Source organism: Pinus tabuliformis, chromosome 2_2 (assembly GCF_031772625.1).
Source record: "Pinus tabuliformis cultivar Carrire ecotype Pingquan chromosome 2_2, CPIR1, whole genome shotgun sequence".
NCBI classification, from domain to species: Eukaryota; Viridiplantae; Streptophyta; class Pinopsida; order Pinales; family Pinaceae; genus Pinus; species Pinus tabuliformis.
The window spans coordinates 895,069,322-895,080,134 of record NC_142300.1 but is presented as its reverse complement, the minus strand read 5'-3'; positions in this window follow the sequence as shown (position 1 = coordinate 895,080,134).

Genomic DNA, 10,813 nt, shown 5'->3' with positions numbered 1-10,813 from the left:
TTCACTGATACAGGTTGAAGAAACTGAACCAGTAGCAGATGAGGAATAGGGTGAGCAGCCGTAGGAACAAGAAATTTCTCAGTAGGATGAACCGCTAGTCGAAAATATGGAAATGGAGATGGAGCAGTCGAAACATGATCATGACACCGACCTCGTGCCAAAAGCAACCGAGGTCACTCCACCAGCTTCACCAGCTCTAGCAACAGAGCCAGTCCCAAGTGAACAAGGGGATATCATTCACATTGAGAATAATCTGGGAACATATGTGTACAACATAGCCTTTGATAAGTCACAACATAGAGTTGTACAATCATGTAGAATGCACACCCCCGATGAGCATTCATCACCTGTGCACTTTGAAGAATAGGTGATTGTGTCAGATGTAGGAAGACATCCAGCTGCATTGGCTCATGCTACAAAGGCTTATGCCAAATCCACGAGCTCGAGTGTGAAGTTCTCAATAGCAGAAAAACAATGCATGGATAAGGAGTTACAAGCATCCAGGTAGAGAGAGGAAAAATCAATAGGATCCACCAGAGCAGAGATAAAGAAAGTGATACTTGTTGAAGTATCAACTCTTGAGAGATTCATGTGGAGACTGTATGATAGGTTCATCACCGTGCACAAGGTAGTTGTCCATATACATGGTCATTAGCAACACTGCACCAAGATAGTGCGAACACTCATAGATATACACGCTATTGTTGATCATGTACATACATGGACAATGAGGTATAAGGGAGCCCCGGTTCACTTGCAAAAGATGATGAAGCCGCAGGTAGAGTTGGACAAATCACACATCTGGAGTCTGATCCAAAACTATGAAGAACTCTCACCGCTCAGCACCAGTGTTGAGGCTTCGTACGCACATTTTTTCAGGAGTTTGTATGTCATGGTGAGAAAGTATGGAACCCCGTCGATTAGTTTGTTGACCGAGGCCAAAGAGAAGAACCAAGTCAAGTTAGATATAGATGCATACTTTGATCAATTGATGCTCATGGCCACCAACATAGAGTTGCAAGTTAGCGCAGATAACATGTGGATATACATTGTCGGTCCGACCTTTCTCACGACTACTATGCACATGTTACAGGATGAGTTGGGCAGAGGTTCCAAATTAGTATTCTTAGAAGAAATGGAGGTAATATTTCATTACCAGGAAGACATCATCAAAGAGTATACAAACACCATTGCGCACTGTTAAGCATGACATTAGTTCATCACTGAGGATCACAGAGAGGATGTTGATGAGCTGGTCTTTCTATAGCTGTCTGAGTCTTAGCGTTGTCTTTTTTGGCTAACCCAAGCTTATTTTTGTCCCGCATGGGTATATGTGGAAAATGTATTATTATTATAAACATGATGTAAAGTGAAGTTCCAAGTGTCATTAGTGGAATGCAAACAGTCATATGTAATGTAAAGAGTTATGTAATGAAGTTGAAGAGTCATGAGGGTAGTCCAAGAGTCACAAAGGGGAATGTCAAGGGTCACACCACCCTTTGTTATAAATAGAACCTCATAACTCATAGAAGGGGCTTTTTAGAGCCAATATTTTGCTAGGCATTTCTTAGAGAGGGCTTGGAGAGTACTCTAACGAGCCTTGGCTTCTCCACAGTGCAAAGCAAGTACATCTCTTTAGAGAAGAAGGCGGTGTTGATTGTAATGTTCCACTATTAGGGCTAGTGGCTATCATGGTTGTATGTATAGATGGAACTTTCCCTTTATATAATATAACAGGACTAGCACATCTTCATGCATATGTTGTTATTGTAGTTTGACTATTGTATGAATCTTGTTGAAATCGTGTTGTTGGTTCAACTCATCACTTTGGATTGTTGACTATTTTTTATTTTGTCATGTCATTCAGCTCATGTGTTCCTTTTAGGTTGCATACTATTACAAGCTTCTAAAGGATACACTTATTTTCCCCCTTCATGTGTTAGAACCTCCCCATCCATCTCTCTTGACTTACTACAAGGTCACGCACTTGCATCTGACAAAGATATCATGCTTACCTTTGTGTTCTATCGCAGTCAGGGCATAGCTTTACTACCCACTTCTGGGACTCCTACTCCAAACGATCTGAGGTCTAGTTGGGACTTCTTACTGAGATATCCCCTGACATGTTGGCGGGTCTAGCACCATCAACAAACCCACACTTAAAACTCGTAATTATTGAAAAGATGCATAATGTTTAAGAAGATGGCCTATTAATTTATTTTTCCTTAAATAAATTAAGGAAAAATTGGCCAAAGATGATGAAAGATTCCCAGAAAAACTGTTGGAATGAGCAAAGGAACCCGTAAGAAAATTGGAAACATTATGTCTAGGGGTCAACTAAGTTTGTTATTGGACACCTTGAATCACTCAAAACACGTACAGTTCTGTAAAGATGCAGGAATCTTTCCATTGAAATTTTTTTTGGATAAATCTAACGTTGATAGATAGCCACATTTTCCAATATCCTCAGGGATTGTTCCACTAAACTTGTTGTTGAACAACAACAAATCCGACATCATTATGCAATTCCCTAGATATACAGGAATCCTTCCACTCAAGTTGCTAGATGATAAATTGAGCTCCGTTAAGTTTTGTAGCATGCCCAATTCCATGGAAATTCTTCCACTCAAGTTGTTGTAGGATAGATCGAGTGTCTCCAAATTTTGCAGAGAGCCAAATTCCACTAGAATTCTTCCACTCAAGTTGTTGGAATCTATATTCAGATGTTGTAAGTTGTGCATGAGCCCAATTCCACCGGAATTCTTCCACTCAAATTGTTGAAATCTAGATACAAGTGTTGTAAGTTGTGCAGTGAGCCTAATTCCACTGGAATTCTTCCACTCATGTTGTTGGAAATTAGAGAAAAAACTCTAAGTTATGTAGCAATATGAATTCCACTGGAATTCTTCCAATCAAGTAGTTGTAATCTAAAGATAGTTGCTCTAGGTTTTGTAGCAAGCTGAATTCCACTGGAATTATTCTTCTCAAGAAGTTGGAATAAAAGAAAGAGACATTAGCTAAGTACAATTTCCCAGAGCTAGAGGGATGTGACCAATCAACCTGTTCTAGTAAATGGCCAATCCTTACAGGGATGTGCAATTTCTTAGAGAAGTTGGAATACATCTAATGAGAAAATTATAGGGTAAATCGAGATATTGTAACTTGACTAGATGACCCAATTCTATTGGTATAGTCCATTTCAACTTATTATCTGAGAGATCCAAAGTTTGTAGTAAGGAGTGGCTACCAATTGATGGGAAAATAGTATCGTTAAGATGATTGTTGTCGATATTAATCATTTCCAATGCTTTGAGCTTTCCAAAATCAGTTAGAATTCTTCCTCTCAAATAATTATATAAAATATCCAATGTATGCAATAAGGAAAGGTTTCCTAGAGTTGGTGAAAGAGTACCCTCGAAATATCGCCGAGGAAGTAATATTTAAATCACTCTATTAGTGTTGTTATGGCAAGAAACACCCTCCTAAGAGCATACATTTTCCGAATTGGCCAAAGATGATGAAAACAATTTGGTGCAATTGGCCAAAGATGATGAAATATTCCTAGAAAAGCCGTTGGAATGAACAAAGGAAACCCATAAGAAAATTTGAAACACTATGTATAGGGGTCAACTAAGTTTGTTCTTGGACACCTTGAAGCACTCTAAACATGTATAGTTCTATAAAGATGCGAGAATCTTTCCATTGAACAATTTTTTGGATAAATCTAACGTTGATAGATAGACACATTTTCCAATATCCCCAGGGATTGTTCCACTAAGCTTGTTGTCGAACAATAACAGATTTGCCATCATTGTGCAATTACCTAGATATCCTATATACTTCCACTTAAGTTATTGGATGATAAATTGAGCTCTGCTAAGTTCTGTAGCATGCCCAGATCCATTGAAATTATTCCACTCAAGTTGTTGTAGGATAGACCGAGTGTCTCTAAATTTTGTAGAGAGCCCAAATCCACTAGAATTCTTCCACTCACGTTGTTGGAATCTAGATTCAGGTGTTGTATGTTGTGCAGTGAGCCCAATTCCATTGGAATTCTTCCACTCAAATTGTTGAAATCTAGATACAAGTGTTATAAGTTGTGCAGTGAGCCCAATTACATTGGAATTATTCCACTCTAGTTGTTGGAACTTAGAGAAACAAACTCTAAGTTATGTAGCGATTTGAATTCCACTGGAATTCTTCCAATCAAGTAGTTGTAATCTAAAGATAGTTTCTCTAGGTTTTGTAGCAAGATGAATTCCACTAGAATTATTCTACTCAAGAAGTTGGAAGAAAAGAAAGAGACATTAGCTAAGTACAATTTCCCAGAGCTGGAGGGATGTGGCCAATCAACCTGTTCTAGGAAATGGCCAATCCTTACAGGGATGTGCAATTTCTCAGAGAAGTTGGGATACTTCCAGTGAGCAAATTATAGTGTAAATCAAGATATTAGAACTTGACTAGATGACCCAATTCTATTGGTATAGTCCCTGTCAACTTATTATCTGAGAGATCCAAAGTTTGCAGTAAGGAGAGGCTGCCAATTGATGGGAAAATAGTACCATTAAGATGATTTTTTCCAATATTAAGCATTTCTAGCACTTTGAGCTTCCCAAACTCAGGTAGAGTTCTTCCTCTCAAATAATTATATGAAATATCCAACATACGCAATAAGGAAAGGTTTCCTAGAGTTGGCGAAAGAGTACCCTCGAAATATTGTCGAGGAAGTAATATGGAAATCACTCTATTAGTGTTGTTATGGCAAGAAACACCCTCCCAAGAGCATACCTTTGCTGAATTCTCAGCTTTCTAGTCCTACAACGATCCTAGTGGATCAAATGTGATTGTCCTCTTGAACAACAAAAGTGCCTCCACATCCCTTTTATCCTCCAATGATGTGAGGGTGAGTTTTTTTGAAACAAAATTATGGGGCTACAAAGACTTATGTAATATTCCCATCATTTCTTTCTCATATGTAGTGTAAGGTCCCACCTTACCAACCATTAGTATTATACTAAGGTTGACTTAAAATGAGATTTAAGTTTAATTTTTTAGGATATAAAGTTAATGCAAGGTCATATATCTATATTTTTATTTTCATTTTCATTGGTATTCTTTACACTACACACTAATTTCTACTAACTAACTAACCCATGGTAATATTAAATTTCTCAATAAAGCTACAGGGTCATGGTTCCTCAAATAATCCAAAACTTACAACCATAAATCTTAAAATCACATTTAAATGATAGAGTCTTTATTGGGATAAACAATATCAATATTTATGAGAATATTCTTTGGCGAAAATCACATCATAATTCATTTCTTGACACGTTTTGAACCAACGAGTGTGGTTCATCATCGGGACGAGTTGAAGAAATAGATCATAGCTACATGTTTAATAAACAGAGAATATCCTCAAACAATAGAAGAATCTATGCATCTCTTAAGGAACGCCAGATCTAACTTCAACCTCGAAACCTGCAAGTGTGCCCATTCATATCAATGAACATTAGTCGCAGTGGCCTTTCCATGCAGGGAAGTAATTGTTGAATTGAAGCTTATGTGATCCATATCAAGTTTATGAGAAGAGTCTTCGGTGAAAATCACATCATAATTCATTTGTTGATGTGTTTCGAACCAACGAATGTGGTTCATCGTCAGGACGAGTTGAAGAAATAGATCATAGTTGCATGTTAAATAGAGAGAGTAGGTCCTCAAACGATAGAAGAATCTATGCATCTCTTAAGGAACGCCAAATCTGACTTCAACTTCGAAACCTACAAGTGTGCCCATTCAAATCAATGAACCTTAGTCACAGTGGCCTTTCCATGCAGGGAAGTAATTGTTTAATTGAGGCTTATGTGATCCATATCAAGTTTATGAGAAGAGTCTTCGACGAAAATCACATCATAATTCATTTGTCGACATGTTTTGAATCAACGAGTGTCGTTCATCGTCAGTATGAGTTGAAGAAACAGATCATAGCTGCATGTTAAATAGAGAGAGTAGGTCCTCAAACGGATAGAATAATCCCTACATCTCTTAAGGAATCTGACATCAACTTCGAAACCTGCAAGTGTGCTTGTTCAAATCGATGAACCTTAGTTGCAGTGGCCTTTCCATGTAGGAAAGTAATTTTTCAATTAAGGCTTATGTGATCCATATCAAGTTTATGAGAAGAGTCTTCAACGAAAATCACATCATAATTCATTTGTCAATGTGTTTCGAGCCGACGAGTGTGGCTCATCATCAGGACGAATTGAAGAAACATATCATAGCTACATGTTAAATAGAGAGAGCATGTCCTCAAATGGATAGAAGAATCTTTGCATCTCTTAAGGAACGCTAGATCTAACTTCAACTTCGAAACCTACAAGCATGCATGTTCAAATCAATGAACCTTAGTCGCAGTGTCCTTTCCATGCAGGGAAGTAATTGTTGAATTGAGGCTTCTGTGAACCATATCAAGTTTATGAGAAGAGTCTTTGGCGAAAATCACATCATAATTCATTTGTCGACACATTTGAAACCAACGAGTGTGGTTAATTGTCAAGATTGTTTGAGGACCTTCTCTCTCTATTTAACATGCAACTATGATATGTTTCTTCAACTCATATTGACAATGAACCACACTCATTGTTTCGAAACGCGTTGACAAATGAATTATGATGTGATTTTCACCGAAGACTCTTCTCATAAACTTGATATGGATCACAGAAGCCTCAATTCAACAATATCAATCTTTACAAACCACAATTTCCAATAAGCTAATTGTTCATTCTTTTGCAATTAAAAGTGTTTAAGAGTGACTAATTTGATTTTGTTCTAGATAATATGCCTTTGCATTCTTTGGAAAAACCAAGGGAATAAAAACAAGATAATTCAAATTCTAAAGGAGTGGTTTCCAATTATTATGAATTCATATGTGAGCTAAAAATTACGACAATTCACCTACCCAATTTTCCTTGGATTTTTAATTCAATGGAATCATCACACTTATTCTTTGATATATTTATGAAAACACCTTGGTTGCAAATCCTAAATTCACTTAGTCATATCTATAGAAAATTCATAGATGTAATTAGCTACAACCATTGAAGCATTATGTCAAACAGTCTGCAAGCATGATATGTACAGCCATTGAGGCATTTTGTCAAACACTTACAACTGTAACCCTTAAGGTGATTTCACCAAAATTAACTAACATGAATCTAAGAATACATAACTTCTTTTTCATTGTCAGTAATGCAAATAAGTGAACCTAATACATAAGTAGAACTATCATCCATCTTGATTGCTGCATATACAAAAATTTAGGCACATAATGACTATAAATATTTAAGAATTTTTACAAATAGCTTGCAGCAATGTAGCTACAACCATTGGAGAATTTTGAACAACGATTAGCAGTCACAAAACAAGCTGCTAGCTATTAAACTATGAACCAAGCAGTCACAAGTTATTTAAACTATCAAATTATTAACCATTGAGACCTTAAAATAATAATTCCAAGTTTATATAACATACTGGTTTCATAAAAAAGGATTGCCAGGTAAATCACAGCTAAACAAAAAAAACAGCAAGACAAACCACCAGGCAGCAGCAACAAATTTGTAAAATATAGCCTATTACAGAACCAGACTCTAAAACTCTATTTTTTGAAATCAAAGTTGGGGCGACATGTCCATAAGGTACAAATACCCCCTAAAGTTAAAATGAATCGAAACAGAAATGCCCAAAAATGTGATTATTTAAAACCACAACCAAAAACAAATTCCTACTATCTCATTTATCCCTTTTGTCAAACATATACTGTGAAAACTTATTTACAACTATAAAAATAGATGGAAAAACCAAATTTATGCTATTAACATGTTTTGATAAAACTCATGGAAGCCTGAATGCTTCAGCCATTAAGACATGATGTAAATTAACTGGCAATGAATCTGTACAAAAAAAAAATTACATAAAATAAACTAAAGTTATTGCAAAATTCCTTCAACATTTAGTGTGCAGCATTTGATATACATCTAAGTTTCAGTCAACAACCAACTAAGAAAAAACATGTAATGAACTACAAAAATAAACACAATATATTGTTGTCAACATACCTGGCAGTGAATTTATACAACTCAAAAAAAATGGGAGTATGCTCCAGCTCCAATATCCTTACCAACTCATTGTGAACCACCCGATTTTCCTCCCAACCATATCCAAGAAGAACTTCTCCCCCTCGAACCCCTGAGCTGCAAAAGCTCACAAGCAGTACCAAAAGACAACTATAGAGAGATTTGCAAGGAAAACCAAGGAATCAAGTTTTCACTTCCTCTCAATACCACTCATGGCCAACCTCAATAGCTAGAGATCTTAGGATTTTAATAATAATTTAAGATTTATTATGGAAGCAATTGGTTACTCTCCATATCTCTCTCTCTCTCAGTATTTTCCTCAAGTCTCTTCCACTCTTGGCCTCATAATCCCCCAAGTGAGAATACATGAGATTCATATATAGGGGGAGCAACCAATTCTTGTCATAAAGGAGGAGTAATGTGCATGCATTGGATTCCATTTAGAGGAGTGTAACTTATGTCATTAAGGAGAAGTGTGCATGTCTTAGTTAAGGAGAGTGTAAGAGGAATATTTTATAACATATTTTTAATGAGTGAAAATGAATATGTCATTCTTTGATCAATTCATAAAATAGAGTATAATGAATTATTTAAAAGAGAGAGAGAGAGAGAGAGAGAGAGAGAGAGAGAGAGTTACATAGAGCCATGAGAGTCATGAAGGAGATGTGTGAATTGATTGAGGAGATAAAATTGACTTGTAATTCCTTTTTAATAATAATATCATAGTCTCGTAAAAGATAATAATAATATTAATAATATTGAAGATTCAATCAAGATTGAACTATTAGGGTTGATTAATGATAAGTTAAGTCATTTTTCTTCAAATCCGCTTCATTACCAATTTATGCAAGGTCATTTACTATTTTTGGAGAGTCACGCTTGAGATGTTGGACATGACTTTCTATTTCTAGAAAGTCATTCTAGAATTGTGAGAATGAAATTTTATTTAAAGAAATTCATCCATGATTGGTATTTTTATTCTAGAGAATAGGGATTCTGCACCCCTATTTCATGCATCTCCGTGCCTTAGTACATTGAGGACTCCATGCCCTGATCTACTCCAAAGATCTAAGATTCCACAACTTGATATTTTTAAATATTCAGGACTTTGCGCCCTAAATATACAAGACTCCACATCTTTATCTTTCTTGGATTTAGGACTCCACACCCTAGTTTGCATGACTTCTCATCTACTCTACTTTGAAACTTTGTGTTTCTCCTTATGGTACTGATTGTGAGCTTTAACCCATCTGATGGTTCACTGGTAAGGCCTTGTTCAAATACCTGCACACATTAAAATCTCATAGATCAAAGGAATCAAATGAATTTCATAATGAAATTAACTTAATCACATTTTACCCAGAATGGTGCATGGATTCCATAGTCATTTTGGTTTTGAAGAAATGACTTCCAAAATCATTCATAATTAAACATCCCTATTGGAAAATGACCAGGTACCCTACCACATCCTGCTTAGTACAATATTATACATATATAATCACACAAATCATGTATCATCCATAAATCATAATTAACCATCTATTCCGCATCACCACCATGAGAATCCATGGGTATATGTGTCTCAATCTTGGATCACCATCCATGTCATACACCTGCTTCATAAATCAAATACAAATAGAAAAACATATGTATTACAGGTTTTAACCCCATACAGAAATTACCTGCATACAAATTCTAAAACATAGAAAATAAACAATGCGAGAGCATAACACATAAAACACATATACACAGAGATTTTCCCCTGGATCCAAAAATCGGGACTACCAGCTTGATTTTTCATTATGTTCCTTTCAATGTTACAATACATATTTATACATTCCGAAGCATCCAATACCATGGACTGAAAACCATCGTGTCCAAAACCATGGACTGAAAACCATCATGTCCAAAACTGTGTGCAAAAATCATGCACAAAACCATAGCTAGGTCCACCCAACCTAATATAGGGTCCAAAAACAAAATTTTCCAGGGCGCCCCTCAAACCCCTTGTGACCTCCCTGCTACGCAATTGGCACAATGAAAGGGGGTGGGGGGGGTGCTCTGCCCCCCCTCTAACCCCCTGGTTAACTATGTGGGCTAGTTGTGGAAAGAATATAACACAATCCAACATTCCCCACTTGTTGTTTTCTTTCCACAGGGGGCCCAAGAGAGCTTAGTCATTTATCCAACCCTGCAAAACCCATAGTTTCTCTATGCCAAGAGAACTTCTTAGAGCTCACAGATTTTTTCAATGCATCTGTAGTATTCTTCAAAGTGTCCACCTTTACCAGCAACACCTTTTTGTCTTCTATCATATCCCTCACAAAGTGATAGTGAACATCAATGTGCTTTGTCTTTGAATGATATGCAGGGTTCTTTGCCAAGAAAATTGCACTTTGGCTGTCACAGTCTATCCTCATAGCTCCATGTACTAACCCCATACTTGAACACAATCTCTGCAACCAAACTACTTCCTTGCTTGCATGAGTGGCTGCCATGTATTCTGACTCTGTAGTTGATAGTGCCAGACAGATTGTTTCTTACTCATCCAACTGACTGCACCTCTAAATAGGTTTAACACATACCCACTTGTATATCTTCTCTGATCTAGATCTCCAGCCTAGTCTGCATCAACAAAGCCATGAATATCCAACACTTTGTCCAATCTTGGTCTTCCTTGG